The sequence below is a fragment of the Vulpes lagopus genome, chromosome 5, assembly GCF_018345385.1.
Source record: "Vulpes lagopus strain Blue_001 chromosome 5, ASM1834538v1, whole genome shotgun sequence".
Lineage (NCBI taxonomy): Eukaryota > Metazoa > Chordata > Mammalia > Carnivora > Canidae > Vulpes > Vulpes lagopus.
Window position 1 is genome coordinate 58,106,023 of NC_054828.1, and position 10,245 is coordinate 58,116,267.

General features: G+C 44.5%; 1 protein-coding gene across 7 annotated transcripts in view; it reads right to left on the minus strand.

Moving 5' to 3' along the window:
- Positions 1-4,488, minus strand: part of FRS2 (fibroblast growth factor receptor substrate 2) — a 113,265-nt gene extending 108,777 nt beyond the window's left edge. For 5 of the 7 annotated variants that reach the window (XM_041754917.1, XM_041754919.1, XM_041754922.1 and 2 more), the window contains exon 1: positions 4,359-4,488. The gene's annotated coding sequence lies outside the window, so the exon portion shown is untranslated. Of the gene's footprint in view, positions 1-3,675; positions 4,253-4,358 lie in introns of those variants that run through there. The other 2 variants (XM_041754920.1, XM_041754918.1) reach the window with 1 other exon arrangement.
- Between the last annotated feature and the right edge of the window lie 5,757 nt (positions 4,489-10,245).

The window sequence follows — 10,245 nt, forward strand, 5'->3', positions numbered from 1 at the left end:
TCTAAAAATAATAAACTTGCCCTCAAAAAGTTACAGCTCTAAGCTTCATTCTGCAAACTAAAAAATCTTTTACACATTAATACACAGGTTCCCCACACTTAAATATCAAACGGAAAACTACATGAAATTCCTTAAGTCCACAGTACTTAGTTTCCAAATAAAAATATATAGTTTTTATATATGTATCATTACACAACGGATGAAAGTATCTTATCATTCCCGCCCTCTAGGATAATCAGAATATTAAAGACAAAACTATCTGTGTTAATCAGAAATACTTATAAAAGAGAGTTGGAAGAAAAATATGCAACTGATTACGGTTTTCCATGAAATGCACTATTAGCAGCCAGTAGGAATAGGAGGGACAAAAATTATATTTGAATATTCAAAGGCTTTTGTTATTGAAACCAAAATTGAAAGTCATAAATTTAAATAAATAGAATACCTACCAGGGATCTGCTTCCAAATCCTCACATATCACTTGCCAACAAACGCTCAAAAGAAACGACCAAACAGCTCTTAAGTAACTAGAGCCCAATACCCTGGAACAAGTAAGTCTGAAATAGTTCATCCTCCATGAAACCGTAGCATAATATTCTTGCTAGCAATGGCAAGAAAGTTTTATTTCCCCATTATATTTTCAATGATCAGAGTTTTTGTACTCCATCTGAATCTGCAATGAGAGGGAGCAGAATACAGTACAGACTATCTTCTCCTTCTGTTTTAAGCAGATGCCATCGAAAATAAAGGTTCATTTTTTCCCCTTTCCTTGTAAACTCCCTCTCGGCTCTTTCATCTCCTTACCCCGATTCAACTAGTACATCTATTTGTGTTATTCTCTACACCCATGTTTAATACATGCCTCGCACTGACCTCTCTCATGAACTACAAACCCACATTTCCAAAAGCCTCTGGGCATTTCCAGGGTTTTGCAACTATATTAAAAAAAAAAAAAATGTATTCAAAACTGATCTCATTATGCACCTCCCTGCCTATATTTCGAGTAATAGTACCACCATCACCATCATCCACACTTAAAATATAATTTTCATCTTCCAGTTTCTCTAAACCTTCCCCAACAATCCCTCCTCCACCCACCCCATCTCAATGCCACTGCCCTTGCCCAGTATGTATACTATCTTGAAAGCTGGCTTTCTACAACAAATCATTTTGCACACTACACTATGAGACCTAGTAGCTTCTCAGTACCTCCTAAATGTTGAACTCCTAAATACAGCATTTAATATATTCCTTGGGCAGCCCCGGTGGCTCAGTGGTTAAGCGCCGCCTTCAGCCCAAGGCCTGATCCTGGGGACCTGGGATCGAGTCCCACATCAGGCTCCCCGCATGGAGCCTGCTTCTCCCTCTGTGTCTCTGCCTCTCTCTCTCTCTCTCTGTCTCTCTCATGAATAAATAAATAAAATCTTTTTTTAAAAAATAAATAGAATCTTAAAATATATATATATATATATTCCTCAATCCAGCCCCAAAATAAAATTTCAAAACCTCTACTCTTATTTCCAAAAATGAACCCTATATTCTAAGCAATCTGTCCATTAACTGTTCTGTGTATACAGTGAACTTTCCCACCTCCATGCCTGCACTTGCATCACTCCCTTTATTTGAAAAGTCTTCATCCACCTACTCCCGACCCCTAAATTCTTGTGTCAGAAAAGTCTCACCCTCTGCAATGTTAAACTCAGGCTACCAGTTTATTGAGAAGTAGCATGATGGAGTGGAAATGCACAGGCTTTGGCACCAGGCAGACCTGGATTCAAACTGAGGCTCAGCTACCTAACATACTTGAGCATTGCCCTCATTATTTATTAAGATGCTTTTATGTCGTTGTGAAGCTTAGAAAACGTACGTAGTGTGACCAGCATGAAGCGTGATGCCAAGTGCTCAACAGCTTCAGAGTGCTCTTTTATCTCCACCACTTTCTACTTTTTAGCTGCTTACTCCAGTTAAAAATGAACCCATTTTCCTTTCATAGAACTCCAAACTTTAGGTCATCCCACTCACACAGTATTTACATACTTTTATGTAAATATCTTACATCTCAGGACTTCTAGATTTCAAATTCCTAAAGACCAAATGCTTCATCTTTGTATCCTATAATGCCTAACAGTACTTTCCATAAAACACACAACACCCACCTCTAATTAGAAAAAAAATTTTAATATGCCCAAGCAATACAATTCACCTCTTCATGATTTCTGACACACCTTAGAAAATTATTGCCAAAACATGAATTTTAATGGTTACGGCTGTATATTCATGCATAACAGAGCTTGATGCCTAACATAGCAAAAATTCAGTACTCATTGACTTCAATAATACAATAAAATTTACAATGCAAATATTCAACATCTATCGAATGGACCTGAACCTAATGAAATTTACAGAGCCTAAGGGCACCTGAAATTCCCCAACTGCCTTTTTCTGCTCTTACAATTCTTTAAATATTTCTCCTTCAAAACACCTATCATACTATCAAAACACCTATCATACTATCCTACTTGCACTATGGATCCATGATCTATCTAACTTGACTCCTTTTGCAGGTTTTCTCAATTCCAATATTCCAACCGTAAGCTCTAAACAATCAAGCATTGCAAATGGCTAAGGATCTACAATGTCTAAATCTAATTTAACTTTTTCCCCCACCAGGGACTTTAAAAATCAACCACCCTTTGACCACAATCAATAAAGGAATAAAAGAAACAAGAATTTCTAAAAAGCCAGCCACCCTCTGCCTGCTGAAAAATCAACAACACTGAAATAACTTTTCTTTTGCACAGGAAGAGAGCTCACTGAACTCACCACTTCAGTCTATTTTTCCCTAATGCAGGATATTACCTCCCCTTTCAGCAGTGGGAGGAGAGAGAATGAGATAAGTACCTAAAAAAACTACAGTATACATCTTAATATAAGCACAAGGTGAGAAGCGCAGGAAAAGGGTCAGTGGCTTCACAATAAACGGTTTGTGTGCACTTTACATTGCAAAAAATAAAAATTAAAAAAATGCAATGGTCATCTGCAGCCGGTCACAACCCTCAGTGAATGCATTTGCATTCTCTTGCCATCATCACCGAAAAATCACTATTAAATGCAGAAAAGCCTTGTTGCATACAAACCTCCCCCCTGCCCCCCACACACACACACAGTCTAGTACCTAAGAACTAAGTCCACTAAAAAATACTACCTACCTACTGCATCGTTTTCTCCTCTAGGAAATTCTCAATTTATCCGAGGTAAAGCTCAAAATGCAGGTTAACACACACACACACACACACACACACACACACCACCTCTGTCCACCTGTGTCAACCTCTGCATTGCAGCACAACTGGAACCTCTAAGGAGCCACTGAGGAAAAAAAAAAAAAAACAAAGAAAGAAAGAAAAAACTGTCTTTGAAAGTTAAGAAAAATGACAGGTCCAAAAATACGAAGGTATAGGGCAGCCCGGGTGGCTCAACGGGTGAGCACCTGCCTGCGGCCCAGGGCGTGACCCCGGGGACCAGGGATCGAGCCCCACGTCGGGCTTCCTGCGTGGAGCCTGCTGCCCCCACTGCCTGGGTCTCTGCCTCTGTGTGTGTGTGTGTGTGTCTCTCATGAATAAATAAATAAAATCTTTTAAAAAAATAAAAAGACATATATGAAGATATACAAACTTCAGGGAAGAGGGGGCACCGTGATTCTCCAACCTCCGGCCGTCAATTCGTGCAATAACCCAGGCTGAAGCCGTCATCCCACTGGGACTCCGGGGTGGCCACAACAATCAGGAGCGCCTATTAGAGAACAGCTTCCCTTTTTTTTTCCCCCTTTTTTTTCCTTTTTTCTTTCTTTCTTTTTTTTTTTTTTTTTTTTTTAAGTCTGGGAGAAAATAAGGGAAGTTAAGTACTGATTTCCCTCCGGCAAGCTGTCTTCCTCAACGCCTTGCAGCGGCCGCCCGAGCAGGCTCTCCGGGGAGCGGGGAGCGGGGCAGGCGCGCTGCGGGGCCCGCACACCCGGTGCCCCCGGGGCGCCGTCCCGAGTCGCTCCCCCGGCGGGTGTGGACGAGCAGCGCCGCGGAGGACCCCCGGCTGCCGCCCCCGAGGGCGCCAACGTCGGGACCTGCAGCCCGAGGCCGAGCCCGGGGCCGGCGGCGAGCGCGCTCGGGAGGCGGCGCCGAGACCCGGGGCGCCGAGGCCCGGCCCGGCCCCGCTCTCAGGTCCCGGGACCCCGCGCCCCGGCCCCGCCCCGCCCTCCGCACTCGCCCGGGGCGCCGGCGGCCGACGAGCCCCTTCCCCGGAGCCCGACAGCCCAGCCCCGCCGCGCCCCGCCGCCGTCCCGGGGCGCCCCCCCGGCCACTCACCGCCGGCCCGGGCGCTGGCAGGAGGCGGGAGCGGGTGGGCGGCCGCGGACCCCGGGCTCCAGCCCCTGCTCGGAGCCGACCGAGGCTCGGCAGCTGTGCCTGCAAGGCCTCTCTCCGGCCCGAGCCTGGGAGAAGCACTTCCGGGGAAGTGGGGGAGGGACGAGTCTTGGCACCGGAACTGCTCCCGCGCGGAGCTGCCAGCGCCTCCCGGGCGGGGCGGGGGCGGGGCCTGCGGGGGGTGGGGCCTGCGGTCGGCGCGGGGCGGGGCCTGCGGGCGGGGCGGGGCCGAGCGCGCTAAGCCCGCCCCCAGGCTGGTCGTTAACCCTTTCCAACGCCGAGGCCCCTCGGAAGCCCCGGGAGGCGCCTGCGTCCCTTACTGCGCTTCGCACTTGGTCCGCTGCAGCCGCCTATTTTCACGCGCCACGAGGCCGAGGATGGGAGCATTTGGGTGCAGGGGTCGGGCGTGCACGCTTACACAGCCGGCCTCCAGACTCCTTTCCTTTCTTTTTTTCTTTTTTAGATTTTATTTATTTATTCATGAGAAACACGCAGAGGGAGAGACGCAGAGACACAGGCAGAGGGAGAAGCAGGCTCCATGCAGGAAGCCCGACGTGGGACTCGAACCTGGGACCCCGGGGTCACGCCCTGAGCCAAGGGCAGAGGCTCAACTGTTGGGCCACCAGGTGTCCCTCTCCAGTCCTTTCCAAATGATGATAGTTAACTCCCTGCTGGATGCTTACTACGTGTCACGCGCTGCAGGTGCCTAACCCGGTGCATCGTCCCCGAACCCTGGGAGGTGCTGGTTATCATCTGGACCTTGCATTATCTGTACCTTCCTCCTCCGATCAAAGATACCAAACCCAATACCACAAACAGTGGCTCTCGATTTTACCTTGTGTTGTGCGTATTGAATCTTTACATCTCCTTTTTTTTTTTTAAGATTTTATTGATTTATTCATGAGAGACACAGACAGAGAGGCAGAGACAGAGGCAGAGGGAGAAGCAGGCTCCATGCAGGGAGCCCCACGTGGGACTCGATCCCAGGTCTCCAGGATCATGCCCTGAGCCAAAGGCAGACGCTCAACCACTGAGCCACCCAGGTGTCCCTTTACATCTACTCCTAACAAGAGTTTGAAGACTTTGCTTAAGAGCAGAGGGCAGGTTATGTTCCCATATTTCAGCATCACTTGGAATTTGAACAGAAGCCAAGGGCCGGGAGACTCTGGAATCTTCTTGCCTGCATCCTGCTATGGACTTTTCACTTTTTCACCTGGAGCAAGTTGCTTGACTTCTTGAAGCCCGGGTTTCCTCATTTGCATGTAGGTGTGCATATATATGCATAGATGTGTAATCACCTCTAGATTGTCGTAAGAATTCAAGATGACAATGATAAACGCTTGAGCGTACCCCGTACCAAGTAGGACTGGTCAACCTAGGTCACCATCAGTGGGAACAATTTCTCCTCCCGTGGATCACTCTGGGGGGGGGGGGCAGTTTTGAAAACTGTGGGTTAGCAATAGGCTCTAGAAAAGGTTAAGGAAATAAAGAGTAGAGGGTTTTGCAATAGGAAAAATGAAGGTAGGTAAGCCAGAGAATGTCCTGGGGCCAGCCTGGACACTTGTGACACTTGTGAGCTGGGACAGTAGGAGGACCCACAGGGTCAGATGCCAAGCCAGGAAAGAAGGGAAGCGGGGGGGGGAGAAACTCCTCAGCCACAAAATCCGGAAGGCACATCTGAGGCAGATTCTGTATGAGAGGCCAGATATGGGAAGGAGGGTGGGGGATCCTCTTAGCATGCATACTATCTGCAAAACAAATTTACAAGCATCTCTTAAAACTGTGGGGAAGGAAAAGTTTTTTTAAAATTTTCTACTAAGAAAGGCAGGAAAATGGAAATGGTTCAGAACCCGTTATTATGAATTTAAAATGTAAACAATGCCTTTGCCTTTGGCTTTATTTACAACACTGCCTTGTTTATTTTATTTTTGTGATTGCAGAAGTGTTTGTAAATACTTTTCCCTAATACCCAAATTTAAGCAGACTTTCGTGCCTCACAGTGTGAAGGCAGGACTCACTAACTTCACTTTCCACTGAGAAGCTTAGAGAGATAGTGAGAGGAATCCCGACCTTGTCAGGCTCCCGCAGGACTCACATATGCTGGAGGTCTGTCAACCAACCCAGTTGTCTGACTAGTAAACGGTGTAGTCAGGATTTGAATCCTCAGATGCTTTGCATCACTATGCCAGTGGTTTTCAAACTGGTAAGTGCATCAGAATTACCCAGAGTCTTGTTAAAGCACAGATCGCTGGCTGGGCCCTACCCCCCGAATTTCACTTCACCATGCTAGTGCTTCTCCGGGGTGTACTCCCTACCCTGGCAACACCAACATCATGCTGGAAACTTGTTACCAACACAAATTATTAGGCCCCACTCCAGACCTTGTGAATCAGAAACTCTAGGGTGCGGCCCAGCAATCTGTGTTTTAACAGGCCTTGCAGGTGACTCTGATACCTCCTCCAGTTTTAGAAGCACTGCACTCTACTATCTTGTCTTCCACGGAACTCTTTCTTCTAATTATCCCAACAGGAATAAACTCTCCTGAAGCAGAAGTTCTCCCATTGAATTCAACGACCTGTTGAAGCATTTTTATTCGTGTTTTGCTCTCCGTGGAAGATGAGGCTAGAGAAAGAAATGAGTATTCATGGAGGATTCTTTTTTGATTACTTAAAATCTGTACTGAAATCTAACCAGATAATACTGGGTTAGGGGTGGAACTAATCTTATTCGGGAACTACTCTGTGGCAGGGCTTTACATGCATTTTCTAAATTAATCTTCACTACACTAGTATGAGGTTTTATGGTCTTAATTTTACAGAAGAGAAAAACTGAGACCTAGGTGAAATAATTGACTTAAGGCCACATTCTTATTAAGGGGCAGAAATCTGGATTGTTCAAACAAAGATTTCTCTAATTCCAAAACTCATGCTCTCTCCACTTTGTGGCAGGAGCTTGGAGAACCAAATTCCAGTGTGGGCTCCACCACCCAAACTATGCAACATTGAGTAAGCGACTTAATCTCTATTTCAATTTCTCCCTCTATAAATAATGTTATCATAAATCTTCCCCTCCCACACTGGAATGTTAGAACAAATGAGGAAATAAAAGTATAAGCACTTTGAGCTTTTTGAAGAAAAACAGTAAAAAGGCAAGTTATTACAGTATCGTATATTTAACCAGTGTTGCTCTGTGAGCCCAAGCATCGAATCTTTCCTGGTTATCTGCTGATTCATACATAAAAGGTTCAAAGGCCTATACTTGATGCCAGAGAAAAAGTTGTTAGACTTCATTCGTCAGTGTCTCCTGAAGTTAAAGATGACAGAGGATTTTATGTGTCTCTTTTAAAAATCACAGGGCATCTCTTACCAGGTTCATAGGTTCTAGGTTGTTGCCAAATTGCTGCCCACCCCCCCATCCTAGAGATCTTTCCTCCAAACCCTTTTCTTCTCCCTACTACAGACACCCCTCCACCCTTCTGCCTCCACCCACTAGGCAAAGATTTTAAATTCCTCTTTATTATGTAGAAGGATTTAGCTCTCAATCCTCCTCTCAGGCCAGACTCCAGGCCCATCTTTGTTGACAGAATCACCAGGTTGCACAAATCCAGGGGGTACCATTCATAAAGAATACAATCTGAATGGTGCTCAAGGGGGTGCCAATTGCACAAGCCACAATAGGACTGGTCCCCCTGGAACTGTGCAAGGCTGGGCCCTGTCCATGCATAGCTCCCACCCCAAAAATCCATTAAGGTGTTTTGTGAAACAAAAGAGCCATCTACTTGGGTGTCCACTGTTTGCCAAGCTTTCAAATAATAGACTTCTTTGTTTTTTGTCTGCTTCAACCTAGGCCCGATCAAATACTTAAGTCCTCAGGCTAAGTCCTGGGTTCCACACTCTGCTACAGCGTTTTTCACTCTCTTCTATGACGTTGTTGCCTATCTCCCCACTAGACTTGTGACTTTTGTAAAGACTTTGTCATATTTTGCCTTCCCCACCTTTTATTCATGCCTCAGCACAAATGGACCTGTCGGTATGTGCTAGTATGATATATAATATAACAGCACAGTGTACTTTTATGTATGTGCTAGTATAATAGGCAGATATTTGATAAATGGTCCTCAAATGTGTTACTTGACCCACGGACCTTTGTACTAGAAATAAATTGAGAAGTAAAAATTAAAAAGAAAGAAATTGAGTCAAAAATTTTAAATTGAGGGGCACCTGGGTGGCTCAGTCGGTTAAGCATCTGCTTTCAGCTCAAGTCACGATCTCCAGATCCTGGAATTGAGTCCCACATCAGAGCCTGCTTCTCCTTCTCCCTCTGCTGCTCCCCCTGCTTCTGCGCTCTCTATCAAATAAAAATAAAATCTTTAAGAAAATTATTTTAATTGAGAAATATCACGTAAAGTAAAAAATCCCAATTTCTAGTGTCTCTTGAAAATTTAGACACTCTGGCAGACTGGATGTGCATCCCACAAGGAGTCAGTGTCTTTAGCTCAGATGCAGCTCCTTATTCAGGTGGTGCAATAAGTCAGCCTCACTTACGTGTGAAATATTCATGGTGGGCACTGAATTTGGAGCCACTGACTGGTGTGTGGGATGGTATGGAGGTTTTGAAGGAACAGGTATAGAAGATTGTAGATTTTACATGTGCTCATTAACTATTAATTGTGATGTATTTGGGGGCAATTTTAAATTGTTTTTCAGGGTACACAGTTGTGGGATACCATGTTGTACCATTTTTAAACAAACTAGACAAAGACACATCAAATTATAAATATTGCCACCAACATTTTAAAGGTATGGTAGCCGATGTTAATTGTCAACAGCCTTGGAAGTTGAAAAGACAAATAATAGCAAGTACTTGCATAAAGTGAATGATAACTAATTTAATGGAGTATGAACATTTCTTTTTTCCACCAGCCACCCCCCTGGCTAGAGAGACACAAACACAGCTAGTTCTAGTAAATAATGGAGCCAGGATCAGAACACAGGCAATCTGTCTCCACAGACATGGTCTTAACCACTAAATTAATATTCATTGAGCCTTTCCCATGTGCTAGAGCCATGACTGCCCCCCCCCCAACTGAGATTACCAGATTTATGGAAGAGTGCATGGTATCTCTTCCAGGTTTTTAATAGGTGCTGTGATAAACCTACACAGAACCTTCTCATCTCTTTCTTGCTTCCACCCCAAGTCATGTTGATATGTTTATAATCTTCTATTTTAAAGTGTGTAAATCTAAGACTTCCTTTAATTTCCATGTAATTCTTACACAGTTTGTTTTTATTGCAAGTTATCATGAACAGCCTTATGCATGTAGCAAACAAAAGGTATCTTTTTAAAAACAATGGCAGCAATTTGAAGGAATACAATATTGACACCAGAAACCAATATTTGCAGTTAAATTGTGCTCGCATGGAGAAATGGGAGAGAGCAAGGTTGAATTCAAGCAAAAATGTCACATTGACAGAAATGCACTAAAAGTTCAAAAATGAAAGAAAAAAGTACAAAAATGGAGGCTCTAAAAGGGAATGGCCATCAATGTTTAGCATATTTTATGTTTAATTTTTAATTAAACATTGAGGAAAAAATACTGGAGCCGACACCTCCCTTTAAAAGGTTTTGAGAATTAAGCTGCTGTTGTTGTCCAGGTTGGGCTGTTCAGTATGTCCAGACATTAAGAGGTTGCATTCCACCTTCATTGTTTCTTATGCAGCGGTGGCCCAGCTTACTCTGCCTCAATTTCTCTTTCTGCAAAATATGCACAAGAAGTACATCTGGTACCATAGAGATGTTGTGAGACACAGCTAATAAATGATTATAAAGC